Source organism: Macrotis lagotis, chromosome X (genome assembly GCF_037893015.1).
Source record: "Macrotis lagotis isolate mMagLag1 chromosome X, bilby.v1.9.chrom.fasta, whole genome shotgun sequence".
NCBI classification, from domain to species: Eukaryota; Metazoa; Chordata; class Mammalia; order Peramelemorphia; family Peramelidae; genus Macrotis; species Macrotis lagotis.
Genome location: NC_133666.1, coordinates 70,640,205 through 70,654,499, shown reverse-complemented (window position 1 = coordinate 70,654,499; position 14,295 = coordinate 70,640,205). Strand labels below are relative to the sequence as shown.

The 14,295-nt window shown below is 38.2% G+C and overlaps 1 protein-coding gene across 2 annotated transcripts in view; it reads right to left on the bottom strand.

Annotated features, from left to right (window-relative positions):
- Positions 1-7,606: 7,606 nt before the first annotated feature.
- The window catches only part of LRCH2 (leucine rich repeats and calponin homology domain containing 2), a 113,675-nt gene continuing 106,986 nt past the window's right edge, over positions 7,607-14,295 (bottom strand). Inside the window, exons 22-23 of one of the 2 annotated variants that reach the window (XR_012472622.1) lie at positions 14,242-14,292; positions 7,607-8,033 (exon numbers count right to left, since the gene is read on the bottom strand). The gene's annotated coding sequence lies outside the window, so the exon portion shown is untranslated. The remainder of the gene's footprint in view (positions 8,034-14,241; positions 14,293-14,295) is intronic. The other variant, XR_012472623.1, reaches the window with a different exon arrangement.

Sequence of the window (14,295 nt, the reverse complement as noted above, 5' to 3'; positions counted from 1 at the left end):
CAAGGCTGGTGTTCTATCCACTGAAACACCTAGCTACCCCCAAAAGCCTCAGACTCTTACAAGTTGTTACAACCCTGGATACATCATTTAACCTTTGTTTGCCTCAGTTTCCTCAACTGTAAAATAGGGGTAATAATAACCCCTATATTTCAGGGTTGTTCGGAGGATCAAGTGAGATAAACTTTGTAAAGGGTTAAGCATAGTCCCTGATTTATAGCATGTGTTGAAGAAATGTTTTGTTTTTTTGCATTAATGGCAATAATCAAGTAAACAAATTTATTAAATTCAAGAGCAGATAGCTTTCAAATAAAATACATTTAAAGGGGGAAATCTTGTAGACACTAAAGACAATGTGTGGAACAAGGTAATATTAAAAATGGGCCATTTGAAGAGTGCAACAATGCAGAAAATACAAAAGGTAGCTTTTCAACAGTTTGTACAACCTTAAAGGATACACTTACCAAAAAGCCATTAAAATACATAAAAATGGAGGATTACAACATTAGTGATAAACTAATCAACCCAACAGATTAAGGCAAATTGTTTGCAGGTCTAATCTGTCCAAGCCCTGTTGCCTACTGCTTCAAATTTCCCTTTGAAACAAAATTGTGCCATTAGTGCAACAGGTTAAGAAGTGAGTGATGTCATAGACCCAAGGGATTTGCATGGCAGGGCAGGGATGGGTGAAGATGGCAATGGCTTTAGGAAGGAATTTCTACCCCCCAAAACAAAAACAAAACAACCAAACCAACTTGTATTTATCAGGAATGAACTGCAGTAATTGCTAAGTAGAATCCCTTGGAAATTCCCAAGATGGGGAGTGGAATGAGGGGCTAAGGATATCATCTTTGTAATTTAGGGTGGGTTCAGTGTTTCCTTCTATATTTCCTTCTCAGTGCATATAAAGCAAGGATGAATTTGGAACTAAAAATATTTTGAGAAAAAAGGAATTACATATCGACAATTTGATAGGAAGGGTACTAGTATTTGTGGCAATCAGGAACAGCTTCATGCAGAAGATGGTAACTCAGCTACATGCATCCTAATGGAAGAGAGAGACTCTATGAGGCGGAGGGAAAGTATGGTAGACAGCCAGCATGAGGGAACAGCATTGGAAGACAGAATGTTGTCTATGAGGAACAGAGGAGACAGTTCAGCAGGAGATGGAGTACTGTCCAATGAGGCAGAAAGTTTGAAAGTTAAATAAAAGAGCTAATATCTTAACTAAAGCTTTTAGTTTGGAATTCGTGAAATTTTTTAAAGTCTTAATAACTAATTCTATTTTGTAATCCCTTGCACTTTATTTTATGCATTAAAAAAACATTTTCCTAAGATCAAGCCCATAGTTTTCACCAAACTTCCACTGGGGTCCTAGGACTGACTCAATTCTATCTCTGAGACCACTAGGTGATGATAATGATGATGATGAAGACCATGACATCAGTAAGGTGATGCCATGACAAGCACATGAATTGGATTTCACTGAGGGGATATTGTGCTTAAGTCACCAGTCTCACTTTCTCCTCCGGAGCTATCTGGGTCCAAAGGCTAGATATGAGTCATTATGACTGGGAGACAATCAGGGTGAAATGACTTGCCCAGGGTCACATAGGTAGTAAATGTCAAGTATCTTGAGGCCAGATTTGAACTCCCATTCTCCTGGAAACCTACTGATTCCAAGATCAGTGCCTTATCCAATATGCCACTTAGCTGCCCATAATTAGTTGGCATCATGGTGAATAGGGTACTGAGTTCAGGAGCTCAGATGTGAATTCAGATCAAACCTCAAACAATTACTAGTTTTGTGACTTTGAGCAAGTCACTTAATCTCTTTGAGGCCAGTTTCCTCAACTTTAAAATGGGCATAATAACACATATTTCCTAGTAGTTAACACAGAATCTGGTACATAGTAGGTGATGAATGCTTGTTTTCTCCTTCCTCCTTTAAAAAAAAAATAGCCCATCTCTATGAGCTGACTGTAAATCTGTTGTATTTAATGTAGTGTTAAATGAGTAATGGAAGTACCCAGTCAGGGAAGTAAATGTGTTATGAAAGATCTAAACTAATTGAGTCATATCCTCTATATTTAGAATGTTAGGTCAGAAAAAATGACCTTAGAGATCATTGGGTCTATCTATATCCACACATTTGACAGAGAGGAAAAGAACCAAGGTTCCAACAGGAAATTGATTTGTCAAAGGCCAAGGCTGAAGACTTATGACCATGGACAGGTACTGGACCAAGGAATAACCAAAATGAAGAAACTCCCTCTAACAATGCAAGTCAGCATTTTCTCTACAGATGGGGAAACTAAGACTCAAAGAGGTAAACGCCCATGGCAGTATTCAAACTCCTGTCTTCCTAATTCGAAATCCACTGATCACTATGCCATTCTGATTCTCAAAATTAAGACAATAAAATAGAGATTTTAAGTTAAATTTTTGTTCTATTAGAAACCAAGCAGGATGGGATTTCGGAAAAGCCTGAAGGGATTTGCATGAACTGATGCTGAGAGAGATGAGCAGAACCAGAAGAACATTGTACACCCTAACAGCAACATGGGGGTGATGATCACCCTTGATGGACTCGCTCATTCCATCAGTGCAACAATAAGGGACAGTTTTGGGGTGTCTGTGATGGAGAATACCATCTGTATCCAGAGAAAGAACTGTGGAGCTAAACAAAAACCAAAGTCTATTACCTCCATTTTTCAAAATGTCTTGTGTACTACATAATTTTGCTGTCTCTAATATTTCATTTTCTCCTCAAGGATTTGTCTCTCAACACATTCAGTTTTGAACAATGTGTAGCATGGAAACAATGTAAAGAGTATCAGGCTGCCTTCTGCGTGTGGTGGGGGTTGTAAAATTTTAAAACTTACAAAAATGATAGGTAGAAACTAATATTGTATATAATTGGAAAACAAATAAAATATTAATAAAAAAAGAGGTTCTAAGTTAAAACAACATCTCTGGGACACCTAGGTGGCACAGTGCATAGAGCACTGGCCTTGGAGTCAAGAAGAGCCTGAGTCCAAATCTGACCTTAGACACTTAAAACTTATTTATCTGTGTGACATTGGTCAAGTCACTTAACCCCATTGCCTTGTCCAAAAAAAGCTGTTAAAACAACATCTCTAAAATATGACATTTAATAATTCAAATAAAGTCTTTTATCTCAAGTACAGTGTTTACTGCAGGTTCACAATGTTTACTGAACTCTTTTTATTGACCCAGAACTCAAACTGGACAATAAACCTTTTACTTCTCAAAATTGATATTTAAGTTCCTTTCATTTTGGTTGTTCCACAGCACAAAATTACTAGTGCAATTTATTCAAATATGGTAAAACTCTCATTACCTAGCATCCTCATTAAACAGAAAATAATAAAAGGGCTTCTAACTTGAGAAAAGGATGACAAGAAAGCAAATAACTCATTATTCTTTTAAAAATGAAATCCATTTCATGAGATCCTGGAGCAAGGCCAGATTCAGCCCAATATTCTCTGTGTAGGCTTACTAGTATTTAGCTTCTGTGATTCTCAAGGTAAGTTGGGCAAAAGGAATGAGGAATGTGGTGAAACATGACTTGAGGCACTACTGAATAACATGCTGAGTTGGCTAAGACTGATCTCCTGTACTCATTCATGAGAAGATTACTTAATGAGTTCCAAACAAATGTAATTTGCTGTGAATCACAACTTTTTTTCAAGATTACTAATTCAAATAATAGTTCCTCTCCTTTTTTGGTTTTTGCAAGGCGATGGGGTTAAGTGACTTGCCCAAGGTCACACAATATTAAGTGTCTGCGGTCACACTTGAACTCAAGTATTCCTGACTCCAGGGATGGTGCTCTATCCACTGCGACACCTAACTTCCAAGTAATAATTCCTTAAAGTTACATGGGTCTGGGCTTAAATCGACCTTTTCATTTCTTCACAAAATAACTTTTAAATGACTAACAAGTCAAAAAGCACTAAAAACAGAGCAAGAGACTTGGTTGGTAGCTAAAAAGGAAGAATGCTTAATCAATACTAAAATGGATCTGTGATCTTATTGCAAACCATCCCATGCCTGTCCATCTGGAATGAATGAAAGAACATTAAAGTGCTTACTGTGCACTAAGCATTGAGTATACAAACTGAAGAGCCAATCAGTCACTGCTCTCAAGAAATTCACATTCTAAAAGAGGGAGACAAAATATATGAGCAGTTTCAGTTGTATCAGTGGTCCTTAGGGTGCAAGAGCAAAGCAGATAGTAATGAATCTTCTTTAGGGTTATTTTTATTAATAAGGCTATAACCTTTTCTAATATAAAATTATATAACAGTAGCAAAGACTTGGGTGACAAGAATTATATTTTCTGCATCATCAGTAACTATGGCTGTTGAGGAAGCAGTTGCCAGGTGGCATCTCTTTAAGGGTCTACTTGGGGCCTTTGGGCTTCCTTTCCCATCACTGGCAGTTGGTTACTGGTTTTGGCAGAAGTGAGGATAGCAAACTCTCTCTTTGAAGAAGGCTGATATTTGTCATCACACACATCTGTCAGTCCAAATCCTTCCACATGTTAATCAGATAGAGTTCATCTACATTGGAGGCCATTCATCTCTTTTTCCTAACACTGGAGTTACCAGTTGAGCATTCTGGCTATCTGTCATCCCCTCAGGCTTGCCATTTACCCAGTTCCCTCTTCTCTTTTTATCTTACAATGCCTCGATGACATCTTTGGCTCCTGTTCTTTGGAGCAAGAGACAATCAGCTGGAAATGCGGGAACCGTAACACACTCATGCCGTAACTGCTCAGGATATCTTGAAAAATCCTTGTGAATGTGCTAGAAGTTGCTTAGCTCATTCCACAAAACCTACTGAACAGCTACTGTGTTCATCCCAGTGCTTGACACTAAGGAAAACACAGAACTGACTCTGAGTGGACCTTTTCCTCAAGAAGCAAACAGTTGAGTAGGTGAGGCATAATGGATGAAGAGAACATAAAGTATGTATCTACAGGGTAGGTATCTACAGGTAGAAGCTCATGGGAAACACAGCTCACTGTGTCCTAGAATGGCTAGAAACAAATTTGCAGAAGAGGAGGACCTTAGGGTGGCCGAGTGGAATGTGATAATGATGATGTTTGTCCTTCATTTGTCAAAGAAGACCATGACATTAGAGAGAGATGATGCCACAATAAGCACATGAATCAAATTAGAGTTGGGGGGGGGGGCTGAACTAAGTCACCAACCTCACTTTCTCCTCCACCGGAGCCATCTGGGTCCAGTGGTCAGATAGGAATCAGGATGACTGGAGATGGTCTTGGATGGGAGGCTATCAGGGTGAAGTGACTTGGCCAGGATCACACAGCTAGTGAGTTTCAAGTGTCTGAGGCTAGATTCGAACTCCCATCCACGTGACTCCAAGGTCAGTATTCTATTCACTGCACCACCTAGCTGGAATGGGGGAGCCAGAGAAGGTATTCCCTGCCAGTGTATGCTTCCTTTGCCTGGCTATGAAAGACCCTTGGTAATCTGGTCCAACTTGACCTATTTCACCTTTTCCCCCAACGCATGGTCAAACATTCCCTGTCTTGTACAATCCCACAAGCCTGCCTTGATCATTCTGTATTCTTTACCCTCCCCTTTGTGGAAGATCAAACCATAACTAAAGTAACAAAATGGGAAGAGAAAGCAAGAAACAAGCATTTATGAAGTGCCTACTATGGTGCCAAGCACTTCACAAAGGTGATCTCATTTTATCCTTGCTTCTATTCTGTGAGCTAAGGGTTAATTTTAGTTCCAATTTACATCTGAGAAAATTGGGGCTACCAGAGGTCAGAATCACATAGCTAATAAGGACCTCTGACCTTTCTGACTCCAGGCCCTGTGCCCTAGCCACTGTACCACCTTGCTGCCTACAGCAGTGTATCCTAAGGGATCCGCAAGGAAATTACCAACCTTCTCCTGAAGCGTTAAAGGATAAGGGGTCCAGGAGAGCACATGTGCACTCAATATAGTCAGAGAGGAGGAGCAAGAGAAAAATGGCTGAAGGTTGAAAAAACTCTCAGAATCTAATGCAGACCCAGACTTTAAAATTTACATGATGTTTGACACAATGCAATAGTAGAAATTGGGGGAACCTGTGAAAACATCAGATGAAAACTGAGGGGACACAGAAAAAAATGTGTCACCCAGTCCTGGCATGGTTTCCTCTGGCTAGCACCTTACAAATTATTATCTCATTTGGTTATTTTTAAAATTGCTTTTGGTTTTCATCAAAACAATCTCAGAAGAAATACAAACTAAAACTAATTGTTCTCATGGTCTGGCACCAAGGGACTTTTTCTTGGCAGGCTATATGTCAGACCCAGGTGGCCTTGGAAAAAGTTTCCAGAGATCATTAGACCTGTAAACAATTTTTGGCTCTTTCCACAAATCCCAAAGCCACTTGTCTCCTTTTGCAGCTCCCTAGAACAATGAAAATGAAGCATCTGCCTTCTGCAAACACACTAATCTTCTTCAAAGAGGGTTGGGGGGGTGGAGAAAAGCAAAAGGAGATAGAGAAAGGAAAGCTATTGTAAATGTCTGATTAGGCCCAATGCCCAATTCTCCTTAGGCCAAAGCCAAAACTTATTTTCATGGCTGGAAGAGAAAGAAATGTGATGCCATGGTTTCCTGGAAAAGGTCCCAGGACCCAACCAGAAGCCATTTGTGAAAGCAGTGGAACCTGCCATATTTAGCTGTTCCTGTTTTTGTTCCAGCAGTAAACGATCCAGACTTGAATGGTTGTCTTATTTGAGTGGGGGCCACTATCTCTCTCTCTTGCATCAATGAGACTACATTAACTCAACTTATTAGAGGGTGGTGGACTAAGGGGAGAAACTTCTAGACATACCAGTAAAAGGATCCAAAAGTAAGAGTCAACCAATATAGAAGAAATACAATTAAGGAACTGAAGATCATGCTTACAGCTCTACCACTCCCTCTCAACTGCCTTTTATTATCCCAATCTCTGATAGTTATGGTCCTGGACCAAAAATACATTGGATGAAGTCTGATTCAGAAGGAATAAAAGATGGTCTAAGTTGACACTAAAAACTTGCAGGGCTCACTAGGATGAAAGATGTTGCAGCTGACAAAAAGGAAGCACCAATACAACTAAAAAGCATTCTTAAAAGCATTTAATGAACACTAGTTCATTAAAAATAAAAAAGCCTGAACTTCTTAAGCAGCTTTATCCAGAAATCAGCAGCATCTTCTTATACATATTTTCAAAATATTCAATAGTTTGTGAATTTGTCATCAAATTGTTTTATTCTCTACTTCCAATAATATACAAAAGAGAAAAATTGGTCATTTTCAAAATTGATTTTAAATTGCAATTTGAAAGTATACTGATGAGCCTTAAGAAAATAAAAATTCTATTCAATGGAACTAAAATCTGTTTCCATTTGTACTCTGCTTTGATTAAAGCATTAATTCTTGGAAGGCACACATCATGATCATAATTAAAATTCTGAGGAAACAAGATTCTTCTTGGAAGTTGTCTATTAGCATACAGCCAACTAGTTGTTCAATCCCATTTCATGGCTCATCTTCTCTCTGTGCTCAAAATTAATTTCACCTCTAGAGAATATCTTTTTAATGTCAACTAGATCAAATTGGCTTCCAAACTCTGGATGGCCAGAGCCGAACAGAGCAGGCTAGAGACAGGAAACTCAGGAATCAAGCGGAAGTTTAATTTTAAAGTGAGGGAAATGACTTGCAAGCAAGGACACAGATGAGGGCACCCTCCAATAGTAAGGGGGGACTCACTTCAACGTGGTCAAAGCTAAATATAGATACTAATGGCTACACAGCCAACTGTAGTCATGACAGTGAGGGGTAACAGCAACAATGAGACATGTTGGATTCATAGCGGGCTTCATGATCAGAACATGGATACTTTTCCCAGCTTGTTTAATATTTGGTGGAGCTCAGAGAACACCTGGTGTTGGTCAAAGAAATACAATAATCTTGCGATTTTGCCAGAGGGTGAGTCATCTAGAAGGTGAGAACAAAGAATTGTCATTATACCACATTCAGGGCACAGTTTGCTTGCTGGGTCTTAGTTCTGGTAAAGAGGGTGTCTCCTAATGTTTTGACATCAAAGTACATTCAAACTGGATATTTTAGTGGAACTGTATATAATGAATAACACAGCTCTGAAAGAAAAAAAGACATTCAAGAAAATAAAAACACTTGGCTCACAGACTCAGAATTGGAAGGGGACTCAAAGATCATCTCCATCTAGTCCAATCCATACTTGAGTATGAATCACCTCAATTATTAGCTGGACTCCATTGGTATCTAAGTAACTGTTTAATTCCAAGGAAATTAAAATATTCGACCACAACGAACTTAGAAAGGATTTAAACACTTTAAAAAGGCTCCTCCTAGAACTTACTACATTTCCAAGAAATATAATATCTAGGCACAGAGATCATCACTCAGTAGGAAAAGACTTGGTTCCCACCTGACTTACAAAGAGATAAGATAACTGCAGGTAGACAAGCCAGAATGTAGGATCTAAATGACTTTGAAGACTGCACTTGGGGTGTTCAAGAATCCAGCAATACTAGACATGTTCCTGAGATTCCCAGAGCATGAAGAGATAAAGATAACGAACTATCAGGTGGTAACAAGAGCAGAAGACATGTTAAGTGAAAATCTAGATTGTTGTTTGTCCTTAGTTCTAGAAGAGGATAATGACATCAGGGAGGTAATGCCAGGACATGCAAGTGAATTGGACTTAAGTGAGAGAGGACTATGCAAAGTCACCATCCTTACTTTCTCCTTCGGAGTCATCTGGGTCCAGTGGCCATATATTGATCAGGACAAATGGAGATGGCCCTGGATACAGAGGGAGATGTTGGCCTTTTTAAACTAAGGTCTTTTCCATGTCTCAGTTTATCTGAGACAACATCCATTCAGGGATTAAAGCATATAATAAAGTAATGAAGCAAAGAATGTCCGCTTTTGCATAGTCAAAAAAATTTAATCAGGTAGGGAAAGACCCTCAGGATTTCTGGCCAAAACAGAAAAAAATGCTATTTACATTCACTCTGAGCCAATTAGGACCCAAATAGTGACCAAGTTGGGTTGACCTAGAGACCTATTGTGGGCAAGTCAATCCACTTGCTGACCAACTGGGCAACACAGCTTTCTTCCTCTCTTTCTTTCTTCCATTCTTTCTTTCCTTTCCCTTCCTTCAGGTGCTCTGCCCAAAGGAATGTAAATTTTGATCTCTGAAATCTGGAGATGTAGGTATTGCATGACTGAAGGTACTAAGAACTAGACCACACTCACCCAATCCCAGTACCATCCTTCCCAACTATTCCAGTGGTCTGCATCATGATCACACTGTTTCTTAGGCTACTATGCTAAGAATCAAAGATGATATCACTCTGATTTAGGAATTGGAACTAAGTAGGACAAATTAACATCCAAAATACATTCATTTTGAATCCTTATCCCATAAAAATACAGAGGTTGGAAGAAAATGACTTGAAGAGATATGGAAATGTATTATTTTCATGTGAGTAGTGAAATAAGATGACTCAAAACATTCCATGGCATTTCCAGAGGAAAGATAGAGAACCAAGAATAGTTGATGTCAGTGACCCACTTTGGAGTTTAGATATGTTTCCTGAGAAAGGGAAGAGTTGGGAAAGTGGCTGATGAGTTGCAAAAATATAGTGTCAAATCATTGATTGATGATGTTAGAGGTTTATGTGGTTTCTAATACCAAGACACCTTTTTAACTCTGCTGCCAGAATGTGTCTACTTGAATCTATTCTGAACAAACTGTCACTTATGATCATCACAATTCACTTCTTCAGGGGCAGCTAGGTGATACAGTGAATACAGTAGCAGTCCTGGAGTCAGGAGGACTTGAGTTCAAATCTAGCCTCAAACAGTTAATAATTACCTAGCTGTGTGACCTTGGGCAAGTCACTTAACCCCATTGCCTTGAAAAAAACACACAAAAAATTCACTTCTTCAGTGGCTCTGGGTACTTACCAAAAAAGACCTAATTTTTCAGCCTAATTTTTTCAGGCATTCAAGACCTTCCACAACACCTACCACTTTGGGAAAAATCCCATTACAAATATACATCATCAGGGATAACAAATTCCTACATTGGCCATATGTGAAAATAAATCTCATTTTGCACTCCTTGTGTATATCACGGCTCCATCATTGTCTGGCCTTGGAGTCAAGAGGATGACAGTTCGACTCCAGCCTCAGACACTTGGTACTCACTAGCTTTATGACATTGGCCAAGTCACTTAACCCTTAACCCAAGTCAACTCACACCCTGGCCTATTTCCAGTTGTCCTGCTTCCTATCTGCCTACTGGATTCAGATGGCTCTGGAGGAGAAAGTGAACTGGTGACTTAGCACAGTGCCCCCTCACTCAAATCCAATCCATGTGCTTATCATGGCATCATCTCCCAGATGTCATGGTCTTCTTCAAGAAAGAAGGACAAAAAACAAATAAATATCACCTGGGTAACATGCTTAATCATCAGTCCTTTGGAATTGTGGTTGATTCATTTCTTGCTTTTTTTTTTAGGTTTTTTTTGCAAGGCAAACAGGGTTATGTGGCTTGCCCAAGGCCACACAGCTAGGTAATTATTAAGTGTCTGAGGCCAAATTTGAACTCAGGTCCTCCTGACTCCATGGCCGATGCTCTATCCACTGTGCCACCTAGCCACCCCGATTCATTTCTTGACTCTGGTCATCTTCACTTGTTTCCATTTCCTGGATTGCTCTCCCTCCTCATCTCTGCATCCTGACCTCCTGGCTTACTTCTAGACCTGGTTAAAATCCACTGTTTATGGAAAACCTATTCTAATTCCTTCCCTCAGGTGAGTATCTCCTATTCAGAATATATGCAGTTTATTTGAACATAGTTTCTTGCAAGTTTCTCTCTAGTAGATTATGGGCTCCTGGAAGATAAGGACTACCTTTTGTCTTTTTCTTTTGTATACTAGAGCTTATAATTTATTGACTGACTAGTAATCAAGAATTCTTAGAAGTCTCTCAAAGCAGTTTTTTAAGTGTTTTCATCATTGTATAAATTATTCTGGTTGGTTTTTCTTCACTCTGTATGAATTTCATACAAGTCTTATCAGGTTTCTCTGAATTATCTCTTTTATCACTTCTTACAGCATAATATTCCATTTCATTCAATTTCTGTTAGTTTCCAGTTCTTTGCCACCACAAAAAGTATCTATATTTTTTTATCTAATAGGTCCTTTTTCCCTTTCTTTGAGTGTCTTCAGTATAGAGATCTAGTCACAGAATTACTGGATCAATGGGAATTCACAGTTGAATGATTTCAGGGAGGGGGAGGAGGCAGGAGATAGTTTCAAACTATTTTCTAGGATGCCTGAACAAATTTTCAACCCCCCCCCAAAGAGAATATCTGAAGAATCTGATGTGTTTTCATTCAGTTTCACTAATATTAATTTGGGGCATTTTAATATAGTTATTGATAACTTTTCATGAGAATTTTGTATTTATATCCCAATTGTTTATCCTTTGGGGGAATAGCTAGTTTACTAATATAATTGAGCCACTCTTTATAAACCTTGACTAACAAGAGAAATTGCATTTGTTCTGTTTGTGCAAAAACCATTTCAATTTTATATAATCAAAAGAATCCATTTTATCTGCTATGATCCTCCTTCCGACCTTTGTTTGGTCATGATTTCTTCCCTTATCCAAAGATTCAAAAGGTATTTCTTTCCTTGCTCTTCTAAAATTTGCCTCACATCCCTGATGTCATGGTCATTTTTGAGAAGGAAGAACAAGCAATAACAACTGCTAATGATGCAACCTTTTATATTTGGATCCTGTATTCATTTGGTACTTATCTTTATATATGGTGTAAGACATTGAGCTGAACCTAATTTCTAGTTTTTCTCAGTTTTTGTGTACTAGGAAATGCTTATTTAGTGAATGAAGTAATTAGACTTATCAGTGTACAGAAATAGCACTCTTTCAGGAGTCATGAAGATCTGAGTTCAAATCTAAGCTGACCTACCAGTATAACCCTAGGCAAGTCACTGAATCTGTCTGTCTGTCTAAAGTTCCCTCAACTCTAAAATGGGGGAAATGGTACCCACCTCTCGGAGGTGACTGTGAAAATCAAATGTGATCCTTATTCTTCTCCCTCATGTGGGTCATGTACCCAATCTGTCCCAACAACTGACTTGTCTGTGTCTGTGTCTATGTGTGTTTTACCAGGACAGAACTCCAAATTATTTGATATCTTTGATAATCAAGAAATATGGGCCATTTCAATTAGCCCAAATTTATGTTCCTTGACGAAATGTTAAAATGTCACTTCCCTAAAACCAATTGCCACACTTTCCCTTCCATCTTTGGGCTTATTAGTGCCACAAGTGACCATTAAAGCTACAAGAACAAAAGAAAAAGTGAGGTTTAACTTAGAAGATCTAGAGGGACTTATTGGAATCCTTCTGGTACTTTCTGGTATACCAGAAGAACAATTAACAGAAAAACTACAGCTAAAGAAATTCCATGAAGAGGAAGAACTTGAATTAGCAAAAGAAACCTTTGGTGTTAATAACACAATCTTTGGTATAGATGCCAAGAACCTCTCTTCAAGAGATGACTTCACGGGGTTCAGCAAGTTACTAAAAGATAAAGGTACACAGTATGAAAAAATCTCTCCATTATGCCAATTTCTTGGAAGCATTAGTTGGAGAGAATTGTATTTCACTGGAAATTGGTAATCTGAAAAAACAGAAACTTAGCATAGTGCCTAGAGTGGGACTGAAGGCTGCAATGAGGGATCACCTTCCAGACAATAGTGGCTATGATAGGGGAGGTTATGTGCAAGATTCTGAATACTTCATGTGATATTTCATCTTCTCCCCATTGTCTTCAGTTGCTCCCAGTCCCTTCAACATGTAGGACAACTTTTTTTTCCTTTCAGTTCTGCCAAATGCTACAATCAAAAATGTGGTATCTTTGCCTCCATTATTTAATCCCTTGTTATTTATGGGCTAAAACAAAGGGGAACTTGGTTCTTGTCAAAGGGTTAAAATCAGGAAACTCAGTTGCTACTCAATTGCAATAAAAGAAATCTCAAGGAAAAAAAAATGTAGGGGCAGCTAGGTGGCACAGTGGATAGAACACCAGCAGTGGAGTCAAAAAGGATCTGAATTCAAAATTCGGCCTCAGACATTTGATGCTCACTGGATGTGTGACCTTGGGCAAGTCACCTGACTCTAATGCCTTACAAAAAACAAAAACAAATACATCAAGGTGCTAAATACCCTAAGTCCCCAAGCATCCTCAACTTTTCATAATAATTCTGTGAAACCAATAGACTGATGACTTTAATCCTAAATTTAAATGAACAAAGCTATTGATTTGTTTTAATGTTTATTTAACAAATTTTATTATAACAATAACTTTATTTAATAAATTTATTATAACAAATCATATTTTTTCTTTTATGTTTTATAGCCAGTCAAACTTTTTTATTGGATTTTTAAAATGTTTTGGACTTTTGCAAAATGGTGCTTTCTAGGACTCTAAGTACCTCAACAACTATAAAAATTTCAAAAGTAGGCACCCTAAGATTAAATCGATACCCAAATTATTTTGTATACTGGGTATTCAAAAAATCTGGATCATTTGAACTACCCTTGACTTCTATTATCCTTATAAAAATGTTGAAAAATCACCTTCCTGAGACCAGGATATTTTCATGGTAAACTTGGTCATAGTAAAAGCTATAAAAACAAAAAACATTGTATGGTCATAGAAAATCTGAGAAACTGGAATTATTCTGGTGCCCCTCTTTCTGGAGATCAAGATACTCAATCCCCAGGAACCCAAGGGATCCTTGGCTTATTTCCATCTTTCTATGGAACTAATGCCTTTAATTCTGAGTTTAAATGATTAAATTTATCAATTTATTTTAATAGTTTTGAAATAAAAATTTCCATTTTAAATATAACAAATATTTTCTCATTTAAAGTTGTGAAAAATTTGAATACAGTAATTTATGAAATAGCTTATACTCTTATATGGAGACTATGAAGTTCATGCAAATGAATAAAAATTATAATAAATGGAATTTCTGGGGTGGTTAGGTGGATAGAGCACTGGCCCTGGAGTCAGGAGTCCCTGAGTTCAAATCCAGCCTCAGACACTTAATAATTACCTAGCTGTGTGGCCTTGGACAAGTCACTTAACTCCATTGTCTTGCAAAAACCTA